This window comes from Myodes glareolus, chromosome 18 (assembly GCF_982192425.1).
Source record: "Myodes glareolus chromosome 18, mMyoGla1.1, whole genome shotgun sequence".
In the NCBI taxonomy this organism is placed as follows: Eukaryota; Metazoa; Chordata; class Mammalia; order Rodentia; family Cricetidae; genus Myodes; species Myodes glareolus.
The window spans coordinates 47,943,950-47,956,345 of NC_142043.1; the positions used below are offsets into that span (position 1 = coordinate 47,943,950).

Here is a 12,396-nt window from a genome sequence, read left to right on the forward strand (position 1 = left end):
GGAAGGGGACTGGTGTCGTCTGATTCAAGATGGGCCCTTCCTTCCTTCCTTCCTTCTTTCCTTCCTTCTTTCCTCCCTCCCTCCCTCCCTCCCTCCCTCCCTCCCTCCCTCCCTCCCTCCCTCCCTCCCTCCCTCCCTCCCTCCCTCCTTTCTCTCCTTCTTTTCTTCTGCATGCCAGAAGAGGGAGCCAGATCTCCCTACAGACAGTTGTGAGAATTGTGGTTGGTGAGAATTGAACTCAGGACCTGTGGAAGAGCAGCCGGTGCTCTTAACCTCTGAGCTATTTCTCCAGCACTGGGGCTTTTCTTTCTGTTGCAGGTTACAGTGTGTGCCCCTGCCCCCGCCCAGCCCCCAAATGCTGGCACCAGTGAAACTCCCATGGTTTTTGCCACATCATTCTCTCTGCTGCCCACAGAGACCCAATGGTGGTAGAGCTGTGGACCAAATCGATAGATTCTTTAAAACTTTTCTTTGGCTTGAGCAAAAGCTTACAGGAACTCTCGTAAGAGAACCAGATGGGAGGGGGCTGTCCCAGCTGGAAGGGGAGCCGGGTGCTTGGGAACTCTGCAGAGTTCTAACGGAAAACGTTGCACCTGCTGACCTCTGAGGCTTTCCCCAGAAAAGATGTTCCACAGACACTGGACCCAGGAGCCTGTGCGAGCACTGCCTGATACAACCGCTGACACCAGGAAAAGCTGGCCGCACCGGGGGAGCTGTCTTTCGAAGCCACTGTCATGTTTCTAGCCACAGAAAAGAAAAACCGGCCTAAAATGTTGACTTCACTGAACACCAGAACAGTTTGGTCCCCACCCACCAGGACAATGATGCACCTTGTCAATCAGACAACAGCTAAAGGACACATTCTGTTTAAGGCGACGGCTCAATCTGCAGGCATGAGGACCAGAGTTTGTATTCCCAGAGCACACGTAAAAAGTCAGATGCGATGTGGCGTGGGGAGGTAGAGATAGGAAACTCCCTGGGGCTCACTGGCCACCCAGCCTAGCATTTTCTTAAGAGAATCAGGTGGTGTGCTGGGCATGGTTACACATCTTTAACCTCAATAGCAGGGAAGGCAGACACAATCGGAGCTCTCTGAGTTCAAGAACAGCCTGGTCCACAAAGTGAGTGCCAGGTCAGGCGGGACTCCATAGATTCTGTCTCAGAAAACAAAAACAATGTTGTCATGGGGTTGGGGCTGGTCAAGGCACTTGGTGCCAAGCCTGTGTGACCTGAGTCCCATTTTTGGAGCCTTCATGGTGTGGAAGGAGAGAATCAACTCCTGCAAGTTAACCTCTATTTACACACACACACACACACACACACACACACACACACACACACCTATGGCCTCACACATATACACCTACAAGCATGTAATTATACATGCACCACATGTACACACACACACACACACACACACACACACACACACACAGACAGAATCCAGCTGATGGTGCGCAGAGGAATATATGAACGGATTATCTCTTGATTGAAATTCCATGAGAATACTCAATTTGTAACTTTCCGGTGCTGATGGGGAAGGCGCTGAATTATCCTCTGACCTAAACATTTATAGCATCTATTGCAGAAGCTATTGGCCTTGACCTCTCTGTGGGCCACACCACTATTTAATTTTATGCTTTATTGAGCAGCAAGGGTGGTGGAAATTATAAATTACAATATTCTGTACATATACCAGTTATAGTGTTGTCCAGCAATTCGGATTTGATCTTACTAGGTTTTTGCCTAATCCTCACGAAAGCAACCATATTTAGGCATCTGAACTATGCCCCTAGAATGGTGTCTTATATCCAGAAACAACCCTCAAATTATGAGGCCAACTGAGTATTATAATTTTAGGCAAAAAAAAAAAAAAATATGGCTAAGGCTGGCAAGATGGCTAGGCAGGTAAGGGTACTTGTTGCCAAGTCTGACAACCCGAGTGTGATCCCTGGGACACACATGGGGGAAGAGGGGGATGACTCCTGCAAACCGTCTTCTGTCCCCTGCAAGCGTGTCCTCTGCATACTCAGTGGCACATGCATGCAGTAGCATGTGCACACCCACAGACATAAACACCCACAGGAAATAAATGCCAAAATTAAAAAACCAATTTTGTGACTCTTGTGACATCGGGGAATTAGCTGAAGTGGCGTCCCCAGGCTGATGGTCTGTGTGTGCATCTAGCACCTATTCACGTCACAGCATGGGAATTTTGACTTGAATTACTTACTCCACCCAAGGTCCAAATTGGCAATGCCAGTCAAATAAATCAGGCAAAGTATGACGGATGCCGAGACGGATAAACGAACAGTGAGGGCTTCAGAGACACCACCAGATTCATCTCACTTAATACTCCGTGACACGGCAGTTTAGAGCCAAGCGCTCGGTGGCTCCCTCGGATTCTTTTTAATCTTTCATTTGTCACAGCATGGGAGGGGTTTCCCGGCGGTGATGCAAATAAGTTTTATAAATAAAAGTTTTCATACTTCAGAAAAGTCTGCATAAATCAGCACGGAATCACTGAACTACAAGCACTTTTTTTTCCTTTTTCTTTTTTAATACATGGGTAGAGCGTGCTGGCAGGTTTCCTGGGCTGGCGTCCCTTGGCACATCCTCAGCCTTTGCTTTCTTTTCTGAAGGGCAAGGATAGTAACATCAACGATCTGTGGCGCCGTGGTCAGAACTAAATAAGTTCATTCATATCAAGGGCTCAGAATAGAACCTGGCTGGCAGTGCATATGTCATCAACGTGAACTTTTAAATTCTTGCATTTTAATTATTACACTGTATGTTTGCATGCACATGTGCATGCGTGTGTGTATTCATGCGTGTACCACGACGTGCATGTGGAGTCCAAAGGATAATCTGCAGACCTGGATCTCCCCTTCCACCACGGGATCAGTCAGGCCATCAGATTTGGCAGCTCCTATGTCTCCGAGTCTTCTCATTGGCCCTCAACATGAACTCTTTGATCTGTTTCCTCAAAAGAAGCTATTACAAAAAATTTTTAAATTACATTTATTCATCCATGAGTGTGTATGTGTGTTATTATTGTTGTTGTTGTTGTTGTGTGTGTATCAGTTTTGGTGTGGCAGTCAGATGACAGCTTTCGGGAGTCAGGAAAAGTTCTGCCGCAGCTACACTGTGTAAAGCCTCGCCTGGAATGCCCCACCCTCCAGTTCGAGATTTCCTTTTTGTTTCAGTAGGTTGTAGCCCTGACAACTCCTCCTGAAGTGCTAGCAACACAAGGGACACCCAGTAAGTATCCCTTAAGTGAGTGAATACTTCAAAAGAAACCACTGAAATGTGTGGCTTCAAAAGTATTTTTAAGGGCTGGAGAGATGGCTCAGCGGTTAAGAGTGTTGCCTGCTCTTCCAAAGGTCCCAAGTTCAATTCCCAGAAACCACATGGTGACTCACAACCATCTGTAATGAGGTCTGGTGCCCTCTTCTGGCCTGTAGGCACACGTACAGACAGAATATTGCATACATAATAAATAAATATTTAAAAAAATTAAAAAAAATAAAAAAGCATTTTTAAAACCATCAAGATGGCTAGGTAGGGAAGGGTGATTGCCGCAAAGTGTAAAGACCTGAGTTCTAGCCCTGGAACCCCTATGAAGGAAGACGCTCAGGACTCTCGAAAGTTTTCTGCCTGCCCTCCCTACCTTGCCGCGCACACACTAAAACACAGTATGAATATTTTTAATCCCTTTACAAAGGCGTTTTCAGGTTTCCTCTGTATTTTGTGAAATGAAATACCTTTTCCCATTCCCATTTTCCTGTCCAATTTAATCCCCAAGAGAAATCCCCTGCCTTCTAGCTGTTGCTGAAAACAGTAGCTTCTAAGGCTGCTAAGGGACTCCAGGCTGGGTGTGGCTCAGCTGGCAGAGGGCTTTCCTGGCATCATGAACCTCTTGGGTTTGGGTCTTGTGCGGCTGCATGCATGTGACCCAGAGACTGGGAGGCACAGGCAGGAGGATCTGGGGCTCAAGAGCATTCTCGGCTCTATAGAGAGTTCAAGACCAGCCCGGGCTACATGACACCCTGTCATAAAACCAAGCAAGCACCCCCTACTTCTTTCTCCTTTCTCCTCTTTTATTTCTCCCCTCCTCCTAAATTTCTCATGAGCCTGTTTGGAGAATCATCCTGATGAAAAGCATTGTGGTGTGTTTTGTGGTTTTTGTTTGTTTGTTTGTTTGTTTTTTGTTTTGGTTCATCCTTCAAGGGGAAGATGATAGGCCCGGTCTCAGCCTTGCTGGGATAGCACATAAAAATCTTGTTGGAGATGGAGAAGATGAAGGAGCGCTTCTTACCTGGTCACTCAACCACTGCCACTCAATCCCACCACCTTCTTAGGAAGCCTAGTCCTGTTCCTCTCCCTTCCAGCCTGAAAAACTGTAGCATTTTGTGGCTTTCATACACATTATCTTATATTGTTTCCAAATGACTAGCTGCATCGCCTACCTGCTCAAGGAATCCACAAATTGCTTGGACAATGTGTACAATGTCAAAGGTCACAGCAGCCACCAGAGCTCTTCACAGTCCTTCACAAATCCTCTTTACACTTTTGACCCATTTAGATGGCATTTTAATTTATAGAAATCTACAGTTTCATTTTGCAGGCTGCCATTTGCCTTTTTCTTTCTTTATTAATAGTGTCTTGGTGTGTGTATATATATATATATATATATATATATATATATATCTCGGCTCTATTCTTTCTAACTGCTGTGGAGTATTCTAGAATGTAGATGTGGGAGGGATTATGTAGCATCCTTACTACTGGCTGTTAAGGTGTCTTCTAAGTGTTGAAACTACCGAAACTCTGCCATGAATGTTTGCACACATGGAGCACACGTCTGCTTCAGTGGGATATACACTAAGACATGGAGTACTATGGAAATGACTTAGAAGTAAAGGTGCTTGCTGTCAAGCCTGAGAATTTGAGTTTGATCCCTAGGGCCCACATCATAGAAGAAGAGAACCAACTCCAATAAGTTGCACTCTGATCTCCACACACACGCCACACACACACACACACACACACACACACACACACACACGCTAAATATAACAATATCAGAAGAAATGAACCGCTACTTTGTAGCATGTACGTATTATATATTTAATAACGCCAAGCTCAAGGTTAGGGAGATGGCTCCCTGGGGAAAAGCTCTTAAAACAAGAACATGAGGACCCGAGTTCGAATCCCTGAGCCCGCACCAAAGCCTGACCAGTGGGAAAAGTATTTGCAATCCCAGTCGTTCTTCAGAGAAATGGAAGGCAGAGTCAGAACTGCCAGAAGCCCGAGGGCTGGTTTACTTGGCCTACATGGTGGGTAAAAATGCAGAGAGCCTGTCTCAAACAGGGTGGAAGGCAAGGGCTGACACTTGTCATTGTCCTCTGACCTCTATACGGGTACCGTGGCACATGTGTGCCCATTCACTCACTCACACACACATTTTTTTTTTTAAATAGTGTCACATTGTCTCTATAGACACTCACACCTCTAGGCAGTAGAAGGTACCCAAGTTTCCAGGAGCACAAATGATAACACTTTTTCCCCTCGCACTGCCTGCATTTTTATTTTGAGCATCTCCTAGACCTGCAGTAGGACGCTCACTGAGAGTGGGACCCTGACTTCCTTAAACCCGTGTTGCTCTCCCTGCTGGGACCTGTTTAGGAGTTTCAGTTCAGTGAATGCGGGCTGATCCATCCCTAGTGATCCCCGTCTTTTGCTCATCTCTACAACACACACTTTTCAAAAGCACTCACCAAGAAGGTAACTAACTTTGAGATTATTCCTTACGAATAATAATAAATTCTTAAGAGAATTCAATCTTTGCGCGGACCTCTCTGTAGGAACTGATACCTTCCATTTAAAGCTGTCTACCTCAGAATTCACCTCCTGCTTTCCTGGCAGGAGGCAGAGAAAACAGGGCTTTGGCTGGCGCGACTATAGTCAGCAGGGGGTCCCAGCTACCCGGGCACGGCAGACCAAAGGCGCCAAACAAGATGGAGTAGGGTTGGAATCTTTGGGACCTTCTGGATCCGCAGAGGTTACGGTCTCTTTATGGAGCTCGTTAATAGCAGAGACTGTCAATCTGCTCTGAAGATAAGGATTGAGTGGAGCCAGGTGAGGCAGACCCAGTGTCAGGGTGGGGCAAACTGGAGGTGAGGAAGACGGTATTTTTAGGAGGGAATCTGGAAGCAGGAAAGAGATTTTGCTGATGTGAATTATTCTATTAAGATACGATTTCCCACAGAGGGATTCCAATATTTCAGTTCCTTCATTTCAACATTTCTGAAAACCCAAAGGCACACTCCGCTGATCCTGGAGCGCCGAGCATTTAGTTATGAGAGTTCCCTATGGTGCAGGGGACAACTTTAAGTCTAGCCGACAGAGCGGACTGGTTGGGGATTATGCACGGTTTAATTTGTTTTGGAACGACATAAGCGAAGGCATTTTGCTCTGAATAACATTTCCTTTCCCCCTTACCTACTGAACCGTTTTAAAGTAGCGGCTGCACAACCCAGTGAGGGTGCAACTGTATTCAACATTAACACGTGATCAAGGACGCTGCTCACCACTCTGGATCGACCACCCTTGGGCTCCTAAGGGTGTGTGGCCTCTTGCTGTGAATTCCCCTAAAGCTAGGACTGCCAGCTCACCTGGAGAATGCTTTCCAGTCTGGGCTGATACCCATCGCGTCCCCCAACAGGCAGCAATCCACACTTTGGTTTTTCAGTTCCTTTCCACGAGCCCTTTTAACTCTCCCCTTACCCAAGAGAACTACGGCCCAAAGGCTGCAGCAATGGCCAGGCATAAATCAGGCCCATCGGTGGCCCATTTCACTCCTAGGCACAATGAGCAACGCTCAGCTCCTGGAGAAGGAGGCGCAATTGGTGTTTGGGGGTGGGGGGTTCGATGCCCCTTTGGTCATTGTTGAGAGGAACAAAGAGGGCAGGAGCTGAGGGCGCCCCCATGAGGAAAGGCGTGGAAAGACATTTTGGGGAGCGATCAGGAGGCTGGCGCGGCTGGGATGCGGTGCACCTGGATGGCGCTCTGGCAGCCGGGGAGGCAGGGCGGACTCCAAGCCGCGGCAGCGGATGCAACCTTTTCTTGACTTTGATTTCCCTCTTTTTGATATTGCTAACATTATTATTGTTATTTTCCCGCGCAAATTAAGCAGCTGGGACCGGCAGGGCGAGCCGCATAGGGGCCGCCATTTGCCGGTGGAAGCACCGAGCGCCCCGGAAAGGGAACCCAAGGGGAGTGCTCTGCCCCGCGTCCTCCTCTGTCGCGGCGCCCGCAGCATCCCAGCTCCTCGCCCGCGCCGCCCCGGCGCCTTCGCGTCCTCTTCCATTGTCAGCCAGCGCCCAGCCCGGCACCCCGAAGGCCCTGGTCGCGCGCCCTCGGCCCTGGCGAGCCTGCGTCCCCCGCCCGGTCTCTTCGGCGCCCGGGCACCTCCCTCCTCCCTCCCCTGCGCCCTAAGCTCCGCTTCCTCGAAGCCCTGAGCTCCCGGCACCGCTAGCCGGGCCGCTGGACCCCGCATCTCTGCATCCTCTCTGCCTGGCCCAGGGTGCCCCGGCCCCTCGCCAGCTGCGGGCAACGCGCGGCGTCTTCAGCAAACCCCCCTTTTATCTCCCGAGGAAGCAAGTTGAACAAATCGATTTATTAATTTCTGTGGCAGAGGTGGGTCGGTGACCGGGGTGCGCCCACAGGGCTGCAGGGGGAGGCGCCGTGGCTCCCTTCGGCCCCTGCACTGCCCGGGCAGAGGGTTTTGTTTCCAGACCCCCGGCGCCCCCCGAAACAATGATGCCACGGGCATGGCGGGCTCACCTGGTGCTGCGCCGCGGGCTCCGGGCGCCCGGTGGCCTAGTGCGCGCCAATCCCCGGCCGCAGGTTCGGCCCGCGTGCCGCCGGTGTCGGGCAGGACTCTGCCTTTCTTGGGGTTGTATCTGTGCGTGTCAATGGCGGCAAGCGGCAGTTCTCCGGGCCGCGGATAGTAGCGGGGGGAGGAGGAGGAGGGAGAAGGGATTGCTCCTTCTCCACATAACCACCTCTAGGAGGAGTCGCTCAGCCTCATCCCCCGCCAGCCCAGGCTCCGCGACGGGTCCGGGGGCTTTCGTGGGGCTTGATGAGCTATTGTCCTTCTGCAGTGGTCACGATGGGACCGCCGGGCCTGCGCCTCGCGGAGCTGTTGGCTGCGAGGACCCCGCTTCCCTAGAGTCCTGCACGGAGGCCTTGTGGTCACCAGTCACAGGCTCCGTTTAGCTCGACCCACCTTTGCTGGGAGAAAGAGGTGTGGGCGTTCATCTGCCGGTTATGGGATGAGAAGGTGAACGCAAAAAAGGCCCACCTTGGATGCAGCTCGACCTGAAAATATTACCGAACCCATTACTGTGTCGCGCACGGCGGCCACAGGAACTGAGAATTTATACTCCTGCCTGTCCGCTGTTTATAAACGAAGACCCACTGAGAATCTGCTGTGTAGTGTTTGGAGGCACAGATGTTTGCTTCATAGCGGATGAAGACCCAGCATCATTTTTTAAAATTGGGTTGCTTTAATTTGCCGTCTCCCAATGGGTATTGAGGTCAGCACAGAGACAGTGTCTGAAGGTGCAGTTTTTACTAGTTTCCAGAAAATGCATTATGATGGCGGAGCGGTGGACAATATCAGGTGACACTGGGCATGTGTAGTTGCTTGGTCCCTGGTGGAAACCATGGTTCTCTTTTATACTGTGAAGCTTGTCAAGGGCACACGGCTACAGGGCCAGTCACCATAAGCTTTAACTTGAATGGACCATTCGGGTTTCCCCCTGGATGAATCAGAGAAGCCTGAGAGGCAGGCAGCCTTTTGATGTCTGCAAAAATCAGTGAAGCGAAATCTTCAGCATTAACCAAATAAATGGACGTTTCCCAAACCTGAGACCTTTTGTGTGTGTGGTTGCTGCTATAAAGTATACTTGTATTTATGGGTGCCGTGGGGGACTTTGGGGTAACCGGTGCCTGTGATTGCCTGCGTGGGAAAGGCTAACCACCCTACCGCCCTAGCTCGGTGCCATTTCACCAAGCTGGCATTTATTGACCGTGCTTTCCATTGTGGTTTTTAAGCTTGAGTGTTTGCTGAGAACCAGCCATCTTTCTACTCTCCGCCAAACTATGCCTGTTTCGCTATGTTGTAAATAAGTCTCCATTTTAATCTCCTGTGGCCAGGGCCCCATAGTTGAGCGGCAGGACAGTTTTAATTCTCATACCTAAACCCCTTATGCTTTCTGTGTATGACCGTCCGTCCCATCTTTTGTTTTGAAAATCCTTGTCAGGCCAGAAATCCAAGCAGGTCACAGTCCTCTTTCCAGAGATGTGTATTTAAAAGATTTCATATGGTCTCAGGTGTCTCTTACTGGCATCTTTGCATATTCCTTGAGGGAATGTCCATCTTTTCTATTAAAAAATCTTTAGGCCATTATTCAAGACAGTTCCAGCACCGTGTAGGAGAATTTGACAGTCACTCTGGCCCCCAGTCAGCCAGGCTCACAGAAATGTAATTGAATTATTCACTGGCACATAATAGTCACGTAATTTCTACTAAAAATGGTACATGTGGTTAGATATGGTGGCACACATCTTTAATCCTAGCACTTGGGAGGTAGAGGCAAGCGCACCTCTGAGAGTTCGAGGCCAGTCTAGGCTGTATCACCATATAGTGAGACCCTGTCTCCAAAAAAAATAATTTTAGTGTGTTTTTTATTTTATTTTTTTTCTCCTTTCTTCCTTCTACCCTCCTTCCCTCTTATAGTTGAGAAGAGGACTATGTAGTCCTGGCTGACTTGGAAATCGATATGTAGACCAAGCTGACTTTAAACCCACGGAGATCTGCCTTCCTTTGCCTCCTGAGTGCTCTCATTAAAGTTCATGCCTCCATGCCTGATTTCCTTTCCTTTTCCTTCCTTTCTTTTGACAGAATTGTAGTGATAATTCTAATTAGTCTTAATAATAAAAACCCAGAGCCAGATATGGGGTAAATGCTGGAAGATCAGAGAGACAAAGGTGCAAGCCACAGAGCTAGCTCCTGTATCCTTCTGCCTTATATTCCTCTCTCTGGCCAATCATATCACTTCCTGTCTGTCTGTACAGACCTCGAGGCCTCTGTGGTAAGCTAGTGGCTAACTCCAACCTCTGATTTTCAGGCAAGCTTTATTAGAGCACAAACAAAATATCACCACACATAGTCTCAAGTTGCTCAGGCTGGCTTTATACTTGCCATGTAGCCAAGGAAGGCCTTGTCCCCTGGATCCTTCTGCCCCCAAATTCAGGGGTTACAGGCTGGATTTATAAGAGCCCTCTGCGACTTGTTTCATCTGCTATTTGGTTATGTGCTATCCAGAGCATCTGCGAAGCATGTTGCTCAAGAGCCTCCCATTTCATTCCGGCAGTGTCTTCAACTACAGACGCTCCTCCCTTTAAAGATGGGGTTACATCCCTGTAAACTGTGTAAGCTGAATAAGACATAAGGGCAGTTCGCTTAACCTGCTGAGCACAGTGCACTATGGCGTAGTGGTACTCTGTCCTGCCCTGCTCACCTGAGAGCAATTGTTCCTCATCCCTCCCAGCATCCCAAGAGATGCTCAATGCCCATCACTAGTACAGAAGTGGAAATCCAAAACTTCAGGAATGGTTCCTACTGAACGCTATTTACTCTTGAGCGATGGTAAAGCGGAGAAACTGTTGGGGACCAGCTCTAAATGATGCAGTCACTCCTATACAAGGGGGCCATCAACTCCACAATACTCTGCTTTGCAGCAGAATCAAAACTTCATGCATCAAAACTTGGGTAGATGCAATGGTCCAGCCAAGGCCACCCAGCAAACCATAGGCAAAGCTTCTAGAGAATTTGGAGATAACCAGGCAATAGAGTCTTTACCAGCTCCAAAACTTGCAGGAAATGTAGTAGACAGACCTACAACTTCCAGTGGCCAGATGGAGTTCAATGGCTCATATTTTAACACAAAACCAGAAACCCACCCCTGAGATGGAGGCATATACACTGTTTATAGTGGTTTCCTGCCAATGGAAACATTCTTTCCAAAGGCAGAGGTGGGGCTGTAGCTGGGGAGGGGGCTCATCTAACTTAGCAGGTAAACAAACCCTGATGTATCTGGGAAAGTTGAAACTTTCAAGATTCAGCAATGCCCCCCCCCTTCTCTCCCCCAAGGTTATGGAAACAGAGAACAACTTTGAGAGAGGAGGCACTGGCCAGCTAGGCTGCAGAGCTTTTTCTCTGATTTGTGTTGCCTGCAAGTTACACAGTTGCTCTTTGGTGAGCCTTCACCAGTGATGGGTGGGCTTTTGGGTGAGGCAGCTGCTTTTGAGTCGGAGGAGCAAAGGAAGTTTGGCACTCAGGCATTTGATTGAAAGCCTCTTGGATCCCTCCCAACCTGTTTCCTCCAGGAGTAGGCGGTTAGCCTAATGGTAGGAGGTGGGTTATGTCAGTTTTCCCTCGGAACAATTTTTTAACCCTTGACCTGTGTGTGTATAATGTGTTGAACCCATGTATTGATTCTGAGTTGATGCCATTAGTGACTGGGATGTGTAAGGTAAAAAGGCCAAGGGGAAACACCCTTCCTCTGGCTTGACCCTGAGCTCCAAGACTTGGTGTTGGCCAGTCAGTGTGGGTGGCTTTCCCTGCTGAGCAGAGACTCCTGTAGTGGTGGGCTGCAGGCAGGCCTTCTTTTCGCCTCACCCAGCTCCCGCACGGCTAGCTTAGTCCCAGAAATAACAACACACAAATTGTATTCATTTAAGCACTGCCTGGCCCATTATCTCTAGAGAGTTAGTTACTGACTAACTCTCATATCTTGATATTAACCCATTTCTAATAATCTGTAGCACCACCGGAAAAGATTCAGCATGTCTGACCTGGTGGCTGGCTCCATGGCTTCTGGCTCATAGCCCTCTTCCCAGCATTTTGTTCTGTTTACTCCGCCTACCTAATTTTCTGTCCTATCAAGGGGCCAAGGCAGTCTCTTTATTGACCAATGAAAATAACACAATAGACAGATAACCCTCCTCCATCATTTCCCCTTTTTCTGTTTAAACAAAAAAGAAAGGCTTTCATTTTAACATAGTAAAATTACACATAACAAAAGTTATCAAGCAAGAATTACAGTCACAATATTTATAACTATATCTTTATCATAATAATGGAAAACTATAACTATGACTATCCATTCTTTAACTCCATCAAAGACTCCAGAAGGATATATTACCTAAGTAAGCATGAAGTAAGCAACTTCCAAAACTCTAGAAATGACAGAGACATCTCGCTGCCTGGACAGTCACCCAAAGTTTCTCTGTATCGTTGGGGCACCCATCTTTGGCCTTCAG

At 48.4% G+C, this 12,396-nt stretch overlaps 1 protein-coding gene and 1 long non-coding RNA gene across 2 annotated transcripts in view; one reads left to right on the forward strand and one right to left on the reverse strand.

The window, feature by feature from the left end:
• The window catches only part of Macroh2a2 (macroH2A.2 histone), a 44,130-nt gene extending 35,953 nt beyond the window's left edge, over positions 1-8,177 (reverse strand). The window contains exon 1 of the mRNA XM_048451681.3: positions 7,849-8,177. The gene's annotated coding sequence lies outside the window, so the exon portion shown is untranslated. The remainder of the gene's footprint in view (positions 1-7,848) is intronic.
• Positions 7,096-8,938, forward strand: LOC146890825 (uncharacterized). The gene is made up of 2 exons (XR_014998341.2): positions 7,096-7,701; positions 8,169-8,938. It is a non-coding gene; the product is annotated as an uncharacterized LOC146890825 (long non-coding RNA).
• The last annotated feature ends 3,458 nt before the right edge of the window (positions 8,939-12,396 follow it).